Raw genomic sequence first — 19698 nt, forward strand, 5'->3', positions numbered from 1 at the left:
CACTCCTTACAGTCAGAGTAGCCCACTCTTGGGGGGAAAAATCGGTGCTCCAGCTCAAGTAACCCAGTTCAACACCTCTACCACTGCTTACCTCTGTGCAAACTTGAGCACATCAGCTGGCCCCTCTGAGCCTCCATTGTCTCATCCTTAAAATGGAGATAGAGTTGCGTCTCCCAGAAGACAAGCAAAGGGATACCTGGGTATGTGCCTGGTGCATACAAAGTGCTCAATAAATATTTGCTGCTGCCGCTGCTGGAACTTAGTGAATATCATTTTTCTTTGCTTGATGAAAGCTCCAGAACATGAGCCAGACCATTCATTTTTTTTTTCCTCCTTTGATGTCAATGATGACAACCTGCCCCCAAAACCTGGTTCACTGGGAACATTCTGATGGGATAACAAAAATGTGTTTCTTGGGTTTTCTGCAGCTCTAGTCCTATGACTCCTGGCCTGGAACTGTCAAAATAATCCTGAAACTCAGGCTTCCTGCCAAACTCTCCTGGAGAGGGAGAGATTCAGCTTGCACTCCTTCCTTTCTCCCTGCAAGGTCCCCACTCCATCCAATCCAGTTCTGAGGCTGAGGCACACTGCGTCAGCTGTGCATGAGTGATTTGGTAAAACAAGGTTTATTTTTACGTTAGCTTCCTTTGACAGAGCCCAGGGTGGTGCATGAAGAAGGCTGAAGGGTAGAGATGTGTAAAATTGCTTCAGAAATGTCTATGAGATGCCATGGTCCTATGAAATGTCTCCAGGGTGCTCAGGGCAAGGGTTATGGCTGTGATGCCCTCGTAACTAAATTTGGGCTATGGCTTATGAAACCCTGCATGTTGATCAGGAATCAGAGCAGCTGAGGACAGACAGGACAGTAGTCTACCTTGAATTAGGTCTCTCAGGGTGATACGAGATGCCAGGGGCAGCAGTTGGCTGCCAAGCCTTGTTGCAGAATCATTACAGCTCCTTTGTCACTTCTGATCTTGATATGAATCTTATAAAACAGAGACCCTCCTGCTTCTTAAGGCCTTTGAGTCAGAAATCTGTGAAAACAACTTTGCCCCATGCTCATGCAAGCACACCCTTTCCCTGGCCTCTGCTTCCCTGTTCTGACTGCAAAAGCTGGACCCTCCACAGAGCTGAATTGGACTCCTTTGAAAATCAGTGTGTCCCATCCATAAATAATCAGATGTATGAATGTAGATCTCTGATTGACACAAAATCATTTGTCCAAATCCCCAGCAAGGACAGACATTAAAAATAGCTCATTGTCCTCCTCCAGTCCCCTTCCTGAATTTTGAGAGGTTTATATTGGGGGTCTTGGGTACAAGTGAAAAAAATCAACTGAAATTGACCCAATCAAGAAAGGAACCAGGTGTGGTGGTGCCTGCCTGTAATCCCAGCGGCTCAGGAGGCTGAGGCATGAGGATCATGAATTCAAAGCTTCAGCAAGTCAGCAAGACCCTAAGCAACTCAGTGAGACACTCTCTCTAAATAAAATACAAAATAGGGCTGGGGATGTTGCTCGGTGGTTAAGTGCCCCTGGGCTCAAGGCTCAATCCCCAGTACCAAAAAAAAAAAAAGAGAGAGAGAGAGAGAGGAGAAGAAAAAAGAAAAAAGTTTTTAAAAGAAAGAAGATAAACAGGTCCTCGTGACTGAGAAGTTTATGGCTGGTTTAGCTTCAGGCACAGCTAGGTCCAAATGTCAAAAGCTGTTGCCAATCATCAGTGTCCCTATTTAGGCTCTGCTTTCTTCCATGTCCACCTCTCTCCCAGATGGGCTATTCTTCTCTGCTGCAACATTAGACTCCCAGTAACTCCAGTTCCATGACTATATCTTCCAGGGGAAAGAGGATTTTTTCAGGGGCCAATATTGCCAGCAAAAGTTCATTTATTAGGCACCTGTGATATGCCAGACACTGGGTTGAGAAATGGGTAATGACTGGAGGCTTCATGAGGGCATTTGGGCTGTAAAGGAACATTTTTCATTAGCCCCACCAGCCCCTTCCAGAACCTGACTTTGTTACAAGAGGACCCTGTCATCTTGAGAGTGACAGGGACTCATCAGGTATTCCTGGGTAATAGAACCTTTTCTAAGAGGAAGAAGTCACAGTTTGCAAATGATACCATACCTGTTTCTGCCATCTCAAGGAGCCCACCATCTAGATGAGATAAAAATGAAAAGAAGGTCACAAACATGTTGGTCCCAGGCATAGTTTATTTGGTCCATTGGTATTTTTTTCTTTTGACAATATTGAAAAGACAGAACATTTCTCATTCAGAGCCACATTTTTGACTTCTCCTAAACCTATCAGGTATAGCAGTACTGAGCCCATGTGCCCCCATGACACAGTGGGTAAGCACTGAAAAGGGGACTGGTGGCTGCTTCTGGGTAGGGAGTGTGCTCTGCAGTTTGCCCTGGTCCCTTGTATTCCCTATTGCCTTACACCCAGACCACTTTACCCATGAATTTTACTTGCTGAGGGAGTCTAAGTGTTAAAGAGTACAAACAAGAGGCTAAGGGCATATAAAAGAAGAAGAAATGAATTCCCTGGGTGGGAAAGGAGAAATCAAAAAAGAGATTTCAAGAAGAGATCAAATTTGAGCAGGCCTGAATGACGAGCAGAATTTTAAACACAGAAGTCCTGTCAATACATAAGATGAATTTTCCCACTAGAGTGGAACAGTGTGGGGAAGGGGTTTACCAAGGTGAGTGAAGGAGATGGAGAAAGACACAGGCAGAATGTTCACTGATGCTCTGGGACCTCAGCCTGCACAGCTCACACCACGATGCACAAGCAAGACGAAGGACCAGGTGACTGAATTCTGCAGCACACCTAACACACACAACCAGCCTGGCTACAATGGTTAATTTGAATTGTCGACTTGATTGGATTAAGAGTTGCAAAAAATTAAGGGGTTTCTGGGTGTGTCAGTGAGGGTGTGTCTAGGAATGATTGGCATGTGGAATAGCCAATTGAAGTGGAGACCCTCCCTAAGTATGGGCAGCACCATCCAATAGGATAGTGGCTTGGATGGAATAAAAGTTGAAAGAACAAGGAAACAGCAGCAGATGGAAGCTTGATTCATCTTGAACCTGTTCTTGAATGCTGCTCTGATCGCCTGAGGATATCAGAATCTTGCTTCTTCATTCTTCCAAAGTGGACTCTGCCAGTGATCCTCCAAGAAGCCTTGAGTCTTGGACTAGGGTAGCACCATTGGTCCCTTTTGTTCTGGGCTTCAGACTCTTGAACTGTGTTACTACTGGTTCTTTCGGCTCTCTAGCCTGCAGAAGGCCACTGTGGACTATCCAGCTGCTGGTCATATAAGCCAACCTACTAAGTCCCCTTTTTATAATCATACTTCCTGTTAATTCTGTCCCTGACTAATACACTCACTGAGGCCTCAGGACAGGCATGGGAGCTCATGGGTCCCGCACTGCAGTGGAGCAGCAGGCCAACCCACCCTGTGGACCTCAGGCTAGGCGCCAGGCTGGAAGCTGTGCTCCAAACTCAGTGGCACCTCATAATTGTGACCACAACCTTGCCAGACCTCATGAGTGACACACTCTCTGCTAAGGGTCAGGGCCTCTTGCTGCTTCTTCCAACTTCTTTCCTTGGCTATCTTTTGAACCTTCAATGCTCAGTCACCTGATCCTGGCCACCAGCCTCTTCTCAGAACAGGGAGAAGGCCCCCAGTTGATTCTGAGTTCCCAGGGCTCTGTATTACCCTCCTTGGGCTGGGGCCATTGAGGTGGATAGAGGGAAGATGGAAGTGAATAACAATATGTCCAGCTACCCTTTAAAGGTGCTATAATCATCCCAACTTTCCAAAGAAGAAAATTGAAGCTCAGAGAAATTGATGACTTCCATTTCATCCCCCATCTATTGAGAATCACTTATGAGTCTTCCAGGATTTTATGGAATTTAGAAATCATATATGAAGGGCTGGCCTGGTGCCTTGTATGCATTCATTTGTTTAAATAATTAGTGGACATCTGCTATACCCCAGGCAAGGTGCTTGGCACACGGTGACATCACTCAACAAAGTAGACATGTTTCCTGCCATAGCGATTGTGTGTGCACACACGCTTGTGTGAGTGTCAGGGTTGGAAAAGTGGGGAGAATAAGTAACCACATACAACCAGTGAGCAATTGGACATCAGGGGCTTTCAGGGTGGCAGCTCTCCAGAGAGATGAAGATCTTCAAGTTCCGGAAGGATGTGCCATCTCAACATGAGACTTACAAAACAAAGATATTCAGTGGGACATTTATTCTGGACCCCAAAAATGTGCCTGGGCGAAAGGTAAGAAAGGAGAATGAAGAGGGGCAAGGAGTCTGGGTGAGGCAGACCTTTCTCCATTGTGCTAAAGGAGTTGTATTTCATCCTAAGGCTCTCTGAAGTTAAGTGAGGTGAGGAGAAGAGAGGTGGAGAAGTTAAGTGAGGTGGAGAGAGATGGGGAGTTCTGTGCAATAACCTTGCAAGTGGTCCTTTGCCCCACCCCCACAGCTTATCTCAATTTAGCAGGCAAAGCAATCCTGTTAAAAATGTTCATCAGATCATGTTAGCCCTCTGCTCAGTACTGTGCAATTGCTCTGCCTTCACCTCTGCATGAAAGCCAAACTCCTCACCAGGCCCTATGACCTGGTGACCTGGCCTGTCACCTCCCTGCTCTTGTTGGATAACACCCCCACCCCAAAACCCTACTGGTAGGAAGACTCCAGCCACACTGACCTCGCTCTTCCCAGAATGTCGTGCCTCCCTGGAGGCTCCCCTCCAGCTGATACCTCTGCCTGGGATTCTCTTTCTTCTCCCCTCATCACCTTCACATCATTTTTTAAACCTTCCCAGTAAAATTTAAGATTGAAAATTGGCCCCACAATACCTCTAATACCTGCCCCCTTTTATTTATGCTTTGCTTTGCTTTTTCTGTAACACATATCTTCTTACATATTGTCAAGCCTTCTGGCCAAACACCACCAGGAACACAGGTGTTATAAAACACGTTCACTTTATTACTGTCGGAACAAAGGAGATCATATACCAGAGAGACCCCTGGGGCATTTCCTTCCTTACAATGCACTACTACACCTGTGTTCCTGGTGGTCTTTGGCCAGAGGCTGTTAACAAATACTATTTTTTGTGCTATTTTTTTTTCTGCCTCCTTCTTAGCTTCAAGGAGGTAGAGATGTTTTGATTAGTCTGTTAACTGACATATTCAAAGTCCCTTAGAGCCATATCTAATGTACACTAGAAGTCCAATTTCTATTTATTGAAGGAATTGCTTATTAATCCACTTGTAAACAGGGCCTGATTAGGGAAGGGATGAGTTACAGATGCCCTGATAGGACTGATTTTGGTAACAAGATGGGCAGATGTGCCGTTCCCTGACATGAAGTAAACAAGAGTGGGCAGGTTTAAAGGATGGGTGGACTCAGAGAGGCGTTGGTTGATCAGCTTTATTTATTTACAGTCACAGAATCATTAGCCCATCAACCTGGATCAGCCTCACCCACAGCGAAAGCGATCACAATCCCTTTGGCCCCCCAAGGCAGGCCTAAGCCCCCAACTGGCCTCCTCTGTACAGAACCAATAATACCATTATATCATATACAAAACACTGTGTTAAACATTGGACACAGATGGCCTTACCCAGTTAACGTTCCTATGATTTTGAAGATGAGGAAACTGAGGTGCAGAGAGGAGAGATAAGGTTTCCATGGCTGAGCTGGAATCTGAGTACAGATTGATCAACTCCAGAATCCAGACCATTCACAACATGCAGCAGCCATGAAGCAGATGCCCAAAAAGGTGGGATTGAGGAGGTACCCAGCAAAGGTGACCTTGTGATGAAGCAAATGAAAACTGTTTTTGTTTTTCTCTGTGAGGGGGGAGCTATTTGCAGCAAACTCTGCTCTGCATCTCATGGGGAACCCCAAAGGCTGCCCGAAGCCCTCACAGCCCGCCAAATCCCATTAAGGCCTGTCATGCCCTGTGGAGTTGGCCCTGCTGAGTTACATAACAGGGAGGGAGTGGTGCCTCTGACAGGAGGCATCAACTGGAAAGGCCACAAAAATTAAAAATGGAACCAAGCCCATCCTCACCCCCCACCACCTCCAAAGGAGAGCAGCAGAGGTCTGAAAACAGTGTTATTAACTACACCAGGCATGGGAGTTGCCATGGATACCACTAACCCAGCATGATGCCTCCTCTGCCCTTAGTCCTGAAAGGCTTTGCTCTTGGCCCTGATTCAGGCTGGCAAAAGAGAGGTTTTTCTCCCCACTTCCCCAAAACAGGTCCTAAAAGTACAAGAGGCATTTGAAGACTCAGAGCTGGGGGGAGCTCCTTCCATTCCATGTCAAGTTTTTTATAATTGTTTTCTTTCAAACTCTGTTGTGCATCGAGTTTAGCTGCATTCACATTAACATGATTTTTTTTTTTTTTTGGTATGAGGACAACTGTGTTCTTATAAAGTAGGGTCCATACTACAAGAAAAAATTAAGTGACTTGGAGGCAAGAAGAGAGCAAACTAATAGGCAAAGAAAGGAGTTCAAGTGTCTGTGTATCTGCCTATTGTAAAGGATGGTCATTGGTGATCCCTGGAGGCATGTTAAAATTATAGAAGATTATACCGTAAAATGAGGCCTAAACTTTGTCCCTAAAGTGAAGCTCCCAGGTTTCTCCAATGCCAGAACAGTGAACAATCTCTGTGTCCCCAGGTGCTCAAAAAACAAAACAAACAAACAAAAAATTGTGCCTGTCACATTCCCAATAAACGTTTATCAGATAAACATATTTGAGTGCTGCTTTTAACTTTTCAAATACTCCTTAGATCATTTAAGCCTCACAATTACACGAAATCAACAGTACCACTCTCCAATCCAAGCCAAAATGAGTAATATAAATGATAATCAATTAAAAGTGGTACAGTAAAAACTCACTTAAATCCGCAACCCAAGGCGGATTGATGGGTGGAGAAAGGGATGATAGATGGAGAGATGATGTGAACCAGCAAATAGAGCAGAACATCAATAGCAAAATTCCTGGGTTGGACAAATCTCAAAAGTGCTTTCATTCCCCCCAATTCTATGTCTTATATTGATTTCCTGAACATTTCTCAGACATTTGTTATAAAATGAAGATAAGTTAACATTAGTCATCTAAAATCAATCCAAGATTAACCTTTGCAGCCACTGAGAATTGAGCCAGAGTTTATCACTCAGGAACCAGCATATGACGGGGTAGCAAGCACCGCTAGAACCTGGGGGCTTGACAGTACAAAGGTTCACCTCTTGCTCATGCTGTTTGTCCACAACAGGTTAGCTAGGGGCTTTGTGCCAGCAACACCTTTGACGTTGTCATCTTTGTTGTTTTCTCTCAGAGCCCAGTTGACAGCAAGCCACTGGGCATCACCTGAGGCAAGGAAGAGACTGTCAAAGCATGAAACGTGTTTAGGTTTCTTCACATTTCATTGGGTTAAAGGAAGTGACAAGAGCCAAAGGAAGAAAGCAGATGCTGCTGAGCAGGTACATGGTCCTGCAGGTGACTCTCAGGCTGACATGCATGTGTATGCTCTTCTGTCCTTTCTCTCGTTTTTTATTGTAAACAACTCAAGTTCAGTGTCTGTGGGTTTTCTCCCCTAATTATGCAAAAACTACAATGCCCAGAAATTTGCCGCCTCACTTTCTGACATGATCAGTCCACATCTGCCATTGGTAATGATTGAACTTCTCATACCTGTACCCTCTGAGAAGAGAAGCTCTTTTCTACATGTGATACCCTTATTTTGCCAGCTCAATGATGAAATCCAATGGAAAGCATTCAAAGTGGGTCTCCAAACCCGAGGAACAAATGACGTGTGTGTGTGTGTGTGTGTGTGTATGTGTGCACCTGGTGGAGACTGAGGCTTAGCAGCATGGCCACCTCCTCTGGAAGCTCTCTCAACCTGACACTTTGCTACTGTCCCATCACAGCAGGGAGAAAGGGAAAGGAGAATCATTTAAGGACCCTGGGGCTCCTGTGGAAATTTCTGCAAGACAGAGGCGATAATAAAAACTCAATGGAGTGGGACAACTGGGAGGGAGAACTATTAGCAGGCTGACTAGAAGGGGAAAAGGGCTTAAAAGAAAGCCTAAGGTTTGTTTTCAAAGCAAAGATCTCATCTTCTCATTGGAGATGCCCCACCCACCACCATGTTCTCCCCCCCGCCCACCGCGGCTGTCTTTGAGTCTACCTCTTGCAGTGATGTCTGAGGCCAAGTCCTCTCCCCAGAGGCTACAGAGCTAGATGATTCATGCTGTACAACCTAGTACATTCTAACACAGGCTTCTCTGAAAGGCAGCTTGGCTCTGAAGCTGTAAAGTACAAAGCCCTTCACAGCAACAGCCAAACAGGTACATAAATGAATCAATATTCCAGCACTCAGCACATTCGCACATATTTACTACAGAAACATGCTGGCCCAGGCCCAATACCTGGGCTCCTAACTGTGCTAGTCAATATCACTCGTCAATTAAAAACTAAAAGGAGTTTTATCACTCCCCCTGACACCCCAGACTCCTGGCTCATAAAATGGATTTCAAGTCAGTGTAAATAGCCTGCTTTGCCCAGCAGCTGTGTTCCTGAAAAGTTTCTTATAAATCAAATCCTCTTTTAAAATGCATGAAACTCGCTGTTTAAAAGGAATGCTGTGATTAATCCTTTTGTAAGGCAAAGAATCTTCCTATAATATAAAAACCACTACTACCTCCTGTCCCCATCCAGATGCGCTCCCCCGGCCACCTCGTTCTTTCTTGTTGTCACCTCTGCCCACTCACTTCATTCTGTAAGGTCAGCTTTAGGCATAAATAACGTTATTAAGAGACCTCACATCTTTGAGGCTTGAAAGCAAATCAAAGATCCATCTTTTTAACATGTATCTTACAAACATCCTAGTGCAGAGAGGGCTGCAGAATACATTTTACTTGTCTGCAGATACCACAATACACAATCACCAGAAATGCTGACAAGCTTCGCTATGAAAGACCCAGCTGATGGGCTCTGCGAGAGAGGCTCATCATCCCCCTCTTGAAACAAAATCGAAGACAGCATCTTGGAAGACAGGTGGAGATGTGGTTAAGGATGCTTTTATTTCCTCTCTCCAGCTCACCCTCCCCTTCCTGCTAGCAAAGACCGAAAAGTAGAAGGAATTGTGGAAAATTCCATCCTTAAAATGTCATGAACACTTTTGCTCAAAGGATGAGGCCAAAGATTAGCCCAGTGTCTCTCCATCTTCAGTCATGTGGGTTTTGGTCACATCTGTGTAATAGCTGTCGTTATTATTTATTTCTTTTAGTTAAGTTGGCTCATTGATTTTTACTTAGCCTCATGAAAAGCAACCCATAACATTGAAGTTTTGAGACGCAGTTGTAATTTTTCTAGACCCTGTTAAAAATGCATTTGTAACTATTTTAAAATGTAGGTTAATCCAAGTGCCAACTAAAGTCATCCTGTGAGCCACTATTGATAAGCATACCTTACTTGGCCAACACTAGATGAGGTGGCCTCAGCAAATCCAATTGAGCCATGACAGTCTCAGTTCCCACTTGGATGGATGAATGAAGTCTCCTGTAGGAGCAGAAGCATCCAACACAACACTTTGGATGGGCTCAGTAGGATGGATGAGATTGGCTCTGACAGAAGGAGTGAAGGAAAGCATTTAGGGAGGGTATACAGCCAGGTACAAAGATTCAGGGGCCTGTGGTAGGAAGCATGGGGTCAGAAGGGGAACATGCTGTGTGGCAGGAGAGGTAGAAATTTCTAAGCTCAAAGAGGAGGGTTTTTTTGTAGACTTAGAACAATTTTAAAAATCATCTATTTTGTAGCATGTAACAGGATTTCCTTTCCTTTTATGGATGCATATGATTCTATTATATGTTGTTATGGATTGAATTGTGTCTCCTCAAAAAATAATTTATAGAAATCCTAACTCCTAATGCTTTTGGAGACAGAGCCCTTGAAGAGGTAATTAAGGTTAAATGAGATCATAAGGGCGGGGCCCTAATCCAATACTTAGGACTCTTATTAGAAGAAGAGGCTATACCAGGGAGATACAAAGAGAGAAGACAGGGTGAGAGCACAGCAAGAAGGCAGCACTCTGAGAGCCAAAGAGGGAAGGAGAAGCCAGTCCTGCCAGCACCTTGATCTTGGATCTCCAGCCTCCAGAACAGTAAAGAAATAGATGAACATGAGCACACAAAAATCTCTTCAAAACTCTACTTTCAATTCTTTTGGCTGTGTATGCAGAAATGGAATTACTGGATTTTATGTTAATTTTATTTCAATTATTTTGAGAAAACTCAAAAAGAAGATGCACCAAACTTTTATATTTTTTATAGTTTTAATTGGAGCTTCAATGCATAAGCACTCTTAATTAAGTCACTGGCCATGTGATTGAACTCAATCTCCAGCCCTCTTCCTCTCCCAGGAATTTGATCTGAGCCAAAATCCCAACTCTTGAATCACCAGCTTGGTGATTCAGCCCTCATCCTGAAGCGATTAGGGTACACCACTGAGTCACCTTCTTAGCATAACAAAGGTACTCCAATCTAACGTCCTTATCAGATTTTCCATTGTTGCTGCACCATTTTTAATTCCACCAAGAGTGCGTAAGATCTCCTATTTCTCCACATTCTCGCCCACATTTATTATTTTCAGTGTTTTTAAAGTAACTATGTTAACAGATGTGAAGTAGTATCTCACTGTAGCTTTTATTTGCTTTTTCTTAATGGTCAGTGTAATTAAGCATCTTTTCCTATGCTTCTGCATGTAAATCTTTGGACACTCCATCTATTCAAGTCCTTTGCCTATTTTTGAATTATTGTTTGGTTTTGGTTGCTGAGTTTTAGGGGTTCTCTCTGTATTCTGAATATTAATCTACATTCAGATATATGATTTGGAAATGTATCAGTCAAGGTTCTCTAGAGGGACAGAATCAACAGGAAGTATGATTATAAAAGGAATTTATTAGATTGGTTTATACAATCAGAAGCTGGATAGTCCATAGTGGCAGTCTGCAAGCTGGAGGGCTGGAGGAACAAGTAGCTGCACATTACAAGAGGCTGTAGCTCCAGAATTAAGAGGGATCAGGGATGCAACCCCAGTCTGAGACCAAAGGCTTCTGGGAACCCCCTGGAGAATCACTGGCAGAGTCCACTTTGGAAGAGTGAAGGAGCAAGAGTCTGATATCTTCGGGCAATCCAAGCAGCAGTCAAGAACCTATTCAAGAAGAATGAGCTTGAGACTGCTGTTGCTTCCTTGTTCTTCCATCTTTATTCCAACTAAGCCACCATCCTATTGGATGGTACTGCCCATGCTTAGGGAGGGTATCCACTTCAGTTGGCTATGATACATGTCAATCATTCTAGACACAACCTCATTGACACACCCAGAAACCCCTTAATCTTTGGCATTTCTTAATCCAGTCAAGTTGACAATTCAAAATAACCATTACAGGAAATATTTCTCCCATTCTCTTGATTGCTTTTTTTAAAAATTCTATTTGTTACATTTTGATGCACAGATTTTTTTTCAGTTTTTATGAAGTTCAACTTGTGTATTGCTTTCTTTGTCACCTGTGTTTTTGGTATCTCATCCAAAAAATCATTGCCAAGTTTAATGTGAAGTTTTATGCCCTCGTTTTTTTTCTAAAAGCTTATTTTTTTGGTCTTACACTTAGGTTTTTTTATCCATTCTGAATTAATGTTTGTATATGGTGTTAGTAAATGTCCAATTTCATTCTTTTTTATGTGGATATCCACTTTTCTCAACAAAGTTGACTGAAAAGACTGTTCTTTTCCCCATTGAGTGTTCTTGGTAACCTTTCAAAAATCACTTGACCACATATGCAGGGATTTATTTCTGAGCTTTCTATTTATTCCATTGGTTTACATAACTGCCGTTATACCAGTGCTACACTGTTTTGATTACTATAGTGTTAGAGTAAGATCTAAAATCAGGAAGTATAAGTCTTCAGCTGTGTTCATTTTCAAGATTGTCTAGTCATAGTCCCTTGATATTCCATGTGAATATTAGGATAGGTTTTATACTTCTGCAAAAAAAAGTCTTGAGGTTTGGAAAAAGATCACATTAAATCTATAGGTCACTTTGGGTAGTATCAATATCTTAACAATATTAAATCTTCCAGTCCATGAATATGGGATGTATTTCTGTTTCATTCTATTGTCAGTAGAATTAGTCTTATGATTTTCTTTTCATACTATTCATTGTTAATGTATTGTTCATTGTTATTGTTGACTTTGTGTCCTTTTACTTTCCTGAATTTGTTTATTAATTTAACAAGAGTTTTTGTGGAAACTTTGGGGTTTCCTACATGTAAGATTATACCATCTGCAATCAGAGATATTAGTAATTCTTCCTTTCCAAATTATCTAATTTGGAATTATCCAATTTGTTTTTGATTACCTTTTCTTGCTTATTGCTCTAACTAGAACTTGTAGGACTTTGTTGAATAGAAATGGTAAAAGTGGATATCTTTGTCTTGTTTCTGAGTTCAGAGGAAGAACTTTCAGTCTTTTGTAATGGAGTTTGAAATTAGCTGTGACTTTTTTTGAAGTAGTTTCCTTTTTCATCTAGTTTGATGAGTATGATTTATAACTATACTTATGCTTTTGTCTTTAAAAATATAAACAAGAATTAAAAGTTGATTTGTGCACCAAAATTACATTGATACAGGTTTGTCAATTTGTTTACCAGAAAACTTTATATTTTCATATGGCTTCACATTGCTAAGTAGTTAGCATCCTTTGGTTTCAACTTGGAGAACTCCCATTAGCGCTTCTTGTAGGACAAGTCTCGAGGTAATGAACTTTTTCAGCTCTTGTTTATCAGGGAAAGTTTTCATTTCTCCTTCATTTTTGAAGGACATCCTTGCCATATGGATTATTCTCGGTTGACAGTTTTTCTTCTTTCAGCAATTTTGAAGATATCATCCCACTACCTTCTGGCCTGTAGTTTCTGCTGAGAAATCTACTGATAATATTACAGAAGGCTCCTTGTATGTTCTGAGCTTTTCTCTAATGCTCCTGTCAAGATTCTCCATGTGGGTCTTTTTTTTTTTTTTTCAAATATTTTTGGTTGTTGATGGACACAATACCTTTATTTAATTTATTTATTTTTATGTGGTGCTGAGGATCAAACCCAGTGCCTCACATGTGCCAGGCAAGCTCTCTGCCACAGAGCTACAGCCCCCAGCCCCCCATGTAGGTTTTTTAGATTTAGCCTAGTTGAACCTCTTAAATCTCTATAGCCCTTTATTTCTTCAACTCTGGGGAAATTTTAGCTATTATTTTTTCAGATAAATTTCTCCTCTTTCTCTTTCTCTTCTCCTTCTAGAACTCCCATGATTCCTAATTGGACTGCTTGATAGTCTCCTGTGATTTCTCTTCATTTTTCTTCATTCTTTATTCTTTTGATCTTCTGATTGATAAGTTCAAATGACTTATCCTCAAACTTAGTAATCCTTTGTTCACTTGATTAAGTCTGATAATGAACCCCTTAAATTCAATTATTATATTTTTCAACTCCAGAATTTGTTTGGTTCTTTTTTATAGTTTTCTTTGTTGCTATTCTTAGCCTATTCATGCATCATTTTCCTAATTTCATTGCTATTCTCTTTTATCTAACTGAGCCTCTTGGGGGGGTTACTGGGGATTGATACCAGGGGCACTTTACCACTGAGTTACAGTCCCACTCTTTTTATTCTTTTATTTTGAGACAGGGTTTTGGTAAGTTGCTGAGAGTCTTTCCAAGGCTGACCTCGAACGTCCTGTCTCAGCTTCTGGAGTCACGGGGATTACAGGAGTGTCCCACTGAAACTGTCCCCGACTGAGCTGTTATGGGCCAGGCTACATGGGCAATGACCAGACGGACTCGGTTTTACCCTGAGACTCCATATCATATAAGAAATGCTTCTTCCCTGGAAAAGCCCCACCTGTGAACCCATTAATAATTACCTAGCACAACATACTTGGCAACACAAAATAAGAAAATTCTTATACAATGTAAAATTGGTCTCTTTGGTTTCCATTTATCTTGGGCAATGCACCTCATTGGAGATTGATTTTCTAGACGTTAGTAACCATTCTCTAACTTGTAGTGAAATGGGGTCATTTTGACCCACTTCCCTTCTGCTTGCTTGCTGCCATGCCAACCTGGAAAGTCCCATGGGAAATACCAATGTACCCATTGCATTATCTCACTATCTGCCCAATTCAGCTTCTGTACCTGCTTGCTTGCAGCTACATCAACTCAGATGTGGATTTTGCAGTTTTTGCCTTTAAATATCCTAAAATGCTCAGGCTCAGGGCTGTTCCTTGCAGAGACACTGGTCGGAGGAGTCACTGGTTGGCCAGCTAAATAAAGACTCTTCAATTTGTGCAAAACTGGGACTTGGTGTGTTTTTTGAGCAACCTGCCCCATAATAGAGGATCTTTTTTTTCTTCCCATGTTTTTTTTTATTGGTGCATTATAGTTGTACATACTGATGGTATTTATTGTTACATATTCTTGCGTGCACACAGTACACAATATAACAACATAATTTGACCAATATCACTCCCTTGCACTTCCCCCCTCCGTCCCTATCTTCCACCCTAAGGCCTTTTTCTCTACTAATCTCCCCTTGCTTTTCATGCATTCACCCCTCACCTTGCTTTTCCTTTTTCCTCTCTAGCTTTGCATATGAGAAAAGAACATATTACCCTCAACCGTTGGAATTTGACTTATTTCACTTAATATAATGGCCTCTAGTTTCATCCGTTTTCCTACAAATGACATAATTTAATTTTTCTTTATGACTGAGTAAAACTCCATTGCGTATATATACCACATTTTCTTTAACCACTCATCCATTAGCAGACACCTAGGCTAGTTCCATAGTTTAGCTACTGTGAATTGTGCTGCTATAAACATGGATATGCATGTATCACTGTAGTATGATTAGTTTAACTCTTTTAAGATAAATACAGAGGAGTGGTATATCTGGGTCATATGGTAGTTCCATGCCTAGTCTTTTAAGGAATCCCATACTGATTTCCTCAGTGGTTAAATTAATTTATAATCCAACCAATAGTGTAAAAGTTTTCCTTTTCTCCATATCCTCTCTAGCATTTACTATCTTTTGTATTCTTGATGACTACCATTCTGATTGCTGTGAGATGAAATCTCAGTGTAGTTTTGATTTGCATTTCCCTAATTGCTAATTATATTGAACATTTTTTTCACATACTTTTTGGCCATTTGTATTTCTTCTTTTCAAAAGTGTTTGTTTAATTAATTTGCCCATTTATTAATTGGGTCATTTAATTTTTTGGTGTAAAGTTTTTAGAGTTCTTTATATATTCTAAATATTAATCCTCTGTGAGAGAGTAGCTAGCAAAGATTTTTCTCCCATTCTGTAGGCTCTATTTTCTGTTTCTTTTTTTTTTTCTGTGCAGAAGCTTTTAAATTTGATGATATCCCATTTACAAACTCTTGGCATTGTTTCCTGAGCTTTAGGGGTACTATTGAGAAAGACATTGCCTGTGCCTATATGCTGGAGTGTTGACCCTATGTTTTCTTCTAGGAGTTGCATAGTTTCTGGTCTAATTTCAAAGTCTTTGATTCATTTTGAGTTGATTTTTGTGCATGGTGAGAAATATGTTTAGTTTAGTTTCATCCTTCTACATATGGATAACCAGTTTTCCCAGCACCATTTGTTTAAAAGGCTGTATTTGTTTCCAATAGATGTTTTGGGCACCTTTGTCAAGGATCAGGTGACTGTAGATGTGTGGGTTTATCTCTGTGTCTTTTATTCTGTACCATTGGTCTATGTGTCTGTTTTTATGCCAGTACCATGCAGTTTTTGTTATTGCAGTTCTGTAGTATAACTTGAAGTCAGGTATTGTGATGCCTTGAGCATTGCTTTTTTGAATTATAATTGCTCTAGCTATTCTGGGACTTTTACTCTTCCAAATAAATTTAGGACTGTTTTTTTTTTTTTTCAGTTCTCTGAAGACTCTGACTGAGCATTTTTAAAACAATCAACAGTTGTTTTAAACTGTCAGTAATCTGGAGATTTGCATGTCTTTAGAGTCAGTTTCTGTTGATATATTGTTTCTTTGAGTGAGCCATATTTCCTTGTTTCTTTGTATGCCTTGTGGTCTTTTATTAAATAAATAGCCCTCTCCCACAGACTTTATGGACTGGCTTCATGCAGGAAAAGATCTTTACTGGTCTGATGGTTAGAAGTTATTGGACCTCTCAAACATTTCTTAAGCGTGCATCTTCTCTGGGCTTGTGAATATGTTTTTCACCCCAATATTTTTGACTGATTTTAGTGATTTTTAATTTTTGTAAAGGCTTGTCTCTACTTCTTCTTGGGAATTTTCAGATTCTATTTCTATTGTATTTCTTCTACCCATAATCTCTTGCTTCTCTGATGGCTGTCTATGGAATTGCAAACTCCTGCTATTAAGATGCCACAGTTCTTGCCTCTATTTTCAGTATGACCTCCAATCTGGTATTATCTATAAACCATAAAATAAACATTTGATAAAACTGGACTCCATAAAAATTTAGAACTTCTGCTATTCAAAAAAATTCTGTTAAACGGAAGAATTGTTCAACATGGTGAATTTTATGTTTCATATATTTTAACACAATAAAAACTTACAGGACAAGAAAAAGACAAGTCAAGTCATAGACTAAGAGAATATGTGCAAGACAAATATCAGCTGAAGGACTTTTTTTTTCAGAACATAAATAAAACCTCTCAAAACTCAATAATAAAGAAACATAGAACTCAAAGAAATATAAAATATTTGAACCAATAATTCACTAAGAAGATAAATTGAAAGCAAGTAAACATATGAAAAGATAACCAATATCCTCAAGGAAATACAAACAAAAACCACAATGAGATACCACTACATATTTATTAAAATGGTAGAATTTTGTGAAAGAACGAGGAATAAAGGGAATGCAAAGTAACTTAATCAATTTGGAAAACAGCTTTACACAGATTCTTTAATATCACTTACCTTATGACCCAGTACATCCATTCTTAGCAAAATTGAAATGCATGGTTTAAATAAAAATGTACACATAAATGTTTATACTGACTATATTCATAAACATCAAAAACTTGAAATAACCCAAAAGTTTTTCAATAGGTAAATGGAGAACCAAAATGATTAATCCGTATAATAACTCATTGATAAAATGAAATGATGACTTGTTCCTACAATATAGGTCAATCTCAAGTGCATTATGCTAAGTGAACAAAAGCCAGACTTAAAGGAAATAGAATTATCTTTCCATGATTCCATTTATATGACACAAATAGGCCAGTATTTTCTGTGCCTGGGTTTGGGGAGGGTAATCTATGAAGTGGTGTTTTGGTGGTTATATGACTATATGCATTTGTCAAAGCTCATAGAATTAAACACTAAAAATGGTGAATTTTACTTTATGTAAATTATACCTCAGTAAACCTCACACACACACACACACCATACATATAGACATTTACATATGTTAGAATTTTTTTACACCCTTGTCAGGACTTAGTAATATTGTTTTTAAAATTCTAGTTATTCTAATAAGTTTTCATTTTCCTAAGTATTAGTGATATGGATCATGTTTTTACATGCTTATACAGCTGCTTCTCAACTTACTATAGGTTGTATGCCAACAAGTTAAAAATATAGTAAGTCGAAGATGCATTTAACACACTTAACCAACCAAACATCACAGCTTAGTAACATGCAATACACTGTGGACTTTTGATTGTTTGCCCTCATGATTATATGATTGATTGGGAGCTGCAGCTCACTCATACTGCCCAGCATCATGAGAAAGTTCCATACTATATATAGCTAGCCTTGGGAAAAAAATATATCCAAAATAAATATCACTTTGCACCATTATACAGTTGAAAAATCATAGGTTGAATCATGATAGTTAAGGACTCATCGACCTATATGCTTATGTGCCTCATAGAACTGTCATATGTAGTCCCTAGTGCATGTAACACTCAACAAATTGTTTTGGGGTCTCAATCTGAGCATCTGGTCATGGCAGCCTGCATTGTAAGGGTTGTGGAGACACAGTAGGCCTGACCTGAAACTTCCTGGCTACCAGGGTGCTGCTCCCTGTGCCAGCCTCTGTTGCTTACTATTCTCAACTCCTGACTTCATTCCTCCAAGAGGAAGAACAAGCCCTACAAAATTTCATACAGAAAGAAAAGAAAAAGGAGAAAAATGCTCCCATTCCAGAGTTCTATGCTTAAAGTTTCTTTGTGATAGTACAGTAGACCATGTTCCAGCGGAAAAACCAACCAGTTTCTGGAGATTTGCTTCCAGAGATCAGGAGAAGGACTTGGAGCTACTTTTATCCTTATAAATATTATTGAATGGCAAGGTGTTGTAATTTGCTTTGAACTTTATGAGGCTTGAATCTACTAGATCCAAGTGGTCACATTAGAGAAATGACTGAATGGTAGCTTGCTATACTTACAAGATGCCCTGCCTGGGTTTAAATATGAAGCCAGGAGCCAAGAACTTCCTGTTAATAAGCTGAAAATAAAAATGAAAGCTAAGCCCTGGTCCAAAAGCTGGAAATGTCCAGATTTTAATTTTAAAGGAATCAGATTTGATCTTTATTTAACTGAAGAACAAATAAAAGAAGCTCAGAAGTGGAGTCAGCCATGGCCTGGATTTGCTATGATGAAGGAATATGATACTTTGGAGCTGCAATAAGGGAAGAAATTGAAGCATCAAAAAGTCCTGATTCTGAGAATGAAGTTGGTTACATGCAGAGGATGTATTGAATCTCAGAGGCTTTATTTTAACACCAATTTAATTTCATTTATAAAACATAATCATTAAATGAACTAAGCATTTCTTACAAAATTGTATATGAATTTGGAGTGCATAGCAGTCAAGACATTTTTTCATAGAAAAGGCAACATTTGAGCTGAGACTATAAAGAAGACAGATGTTAGAGGTGTAAGAAATTGGGATGTGTCATTAGAGTAGACAGGCTATGGGACTCCAGATTCAGAATCAAAATAGTATAAGGCACACAGGAGAATACTGAGGTACATTTGAAAAATGTCAGGTGGTCAGTTCCAGGAGAACTATGGACAGTAAATAGTGATAAACATAATAAATTTGGCTTATACGTGGGAAGTCTTAAAGGTCGAATTAAACATAGTGACTCTCTCCCAGAAGGTTTTCAAATAGTCTTTCATCTGAGAGTTTGTGAGCAGTAGCATTACACGTTCAGAGCTTTGTTTTCCACATGGAAAGAGATGAAAGGACACCATTTGAGACCATTCCCTCGGGGAAATGTGTAATATTCTAAGAGGGATGATGGGGAATCTCTCAGGGGGAAAGGCCAGTACAGGGTATCAGAGCTCAATGGGGATAAAAAGGGCACCCTCACAAAAGACATCTTGGCACAATGTGTTGGAGCCCAGGAGGGATGCAGAAAGCTCCCCTGTGGTTTGGGGGTGGGGCTACTTAGCATGAAGTGATAGAATTTAGTCTGTATAAGGTGCATATCCACATGGGCAACAGCACAGCATACAGGGTCAGCCCCAGGTGAGTGAGGAGCCTGTCAGTAGGACACAGCAGGGCAGCAGCCTCGTGTGCCAGACACTGTGGC

General features: G+C 40.5%; 1 pseudogene; it reads left to right on the forward strand.

The window, feature by feature from the left end:
• Positions 1-4185: 4185 nt before the first annotated feature.
• Positions 4186-18859, forward strand: LOC107144688 (annotated as a pseudogene).
• Positions 18860-19698: the final 839 nt, after the last annotated feature.

This window comes from Marmota marmota, unplaced genomic scaffold (genome assembly GCF_001458135.2).
Source record: "Marmota marmota marmota unplaced genomic scaffold, marMar, whole genome shotgun sequence".
Taxonomy (NCBI): domain Eukaryota; kingdom Metazoa; phylum Chordata; class Mammalia; order Rodentia; family Sciuridae; genus Marmota; species Marmota marmota.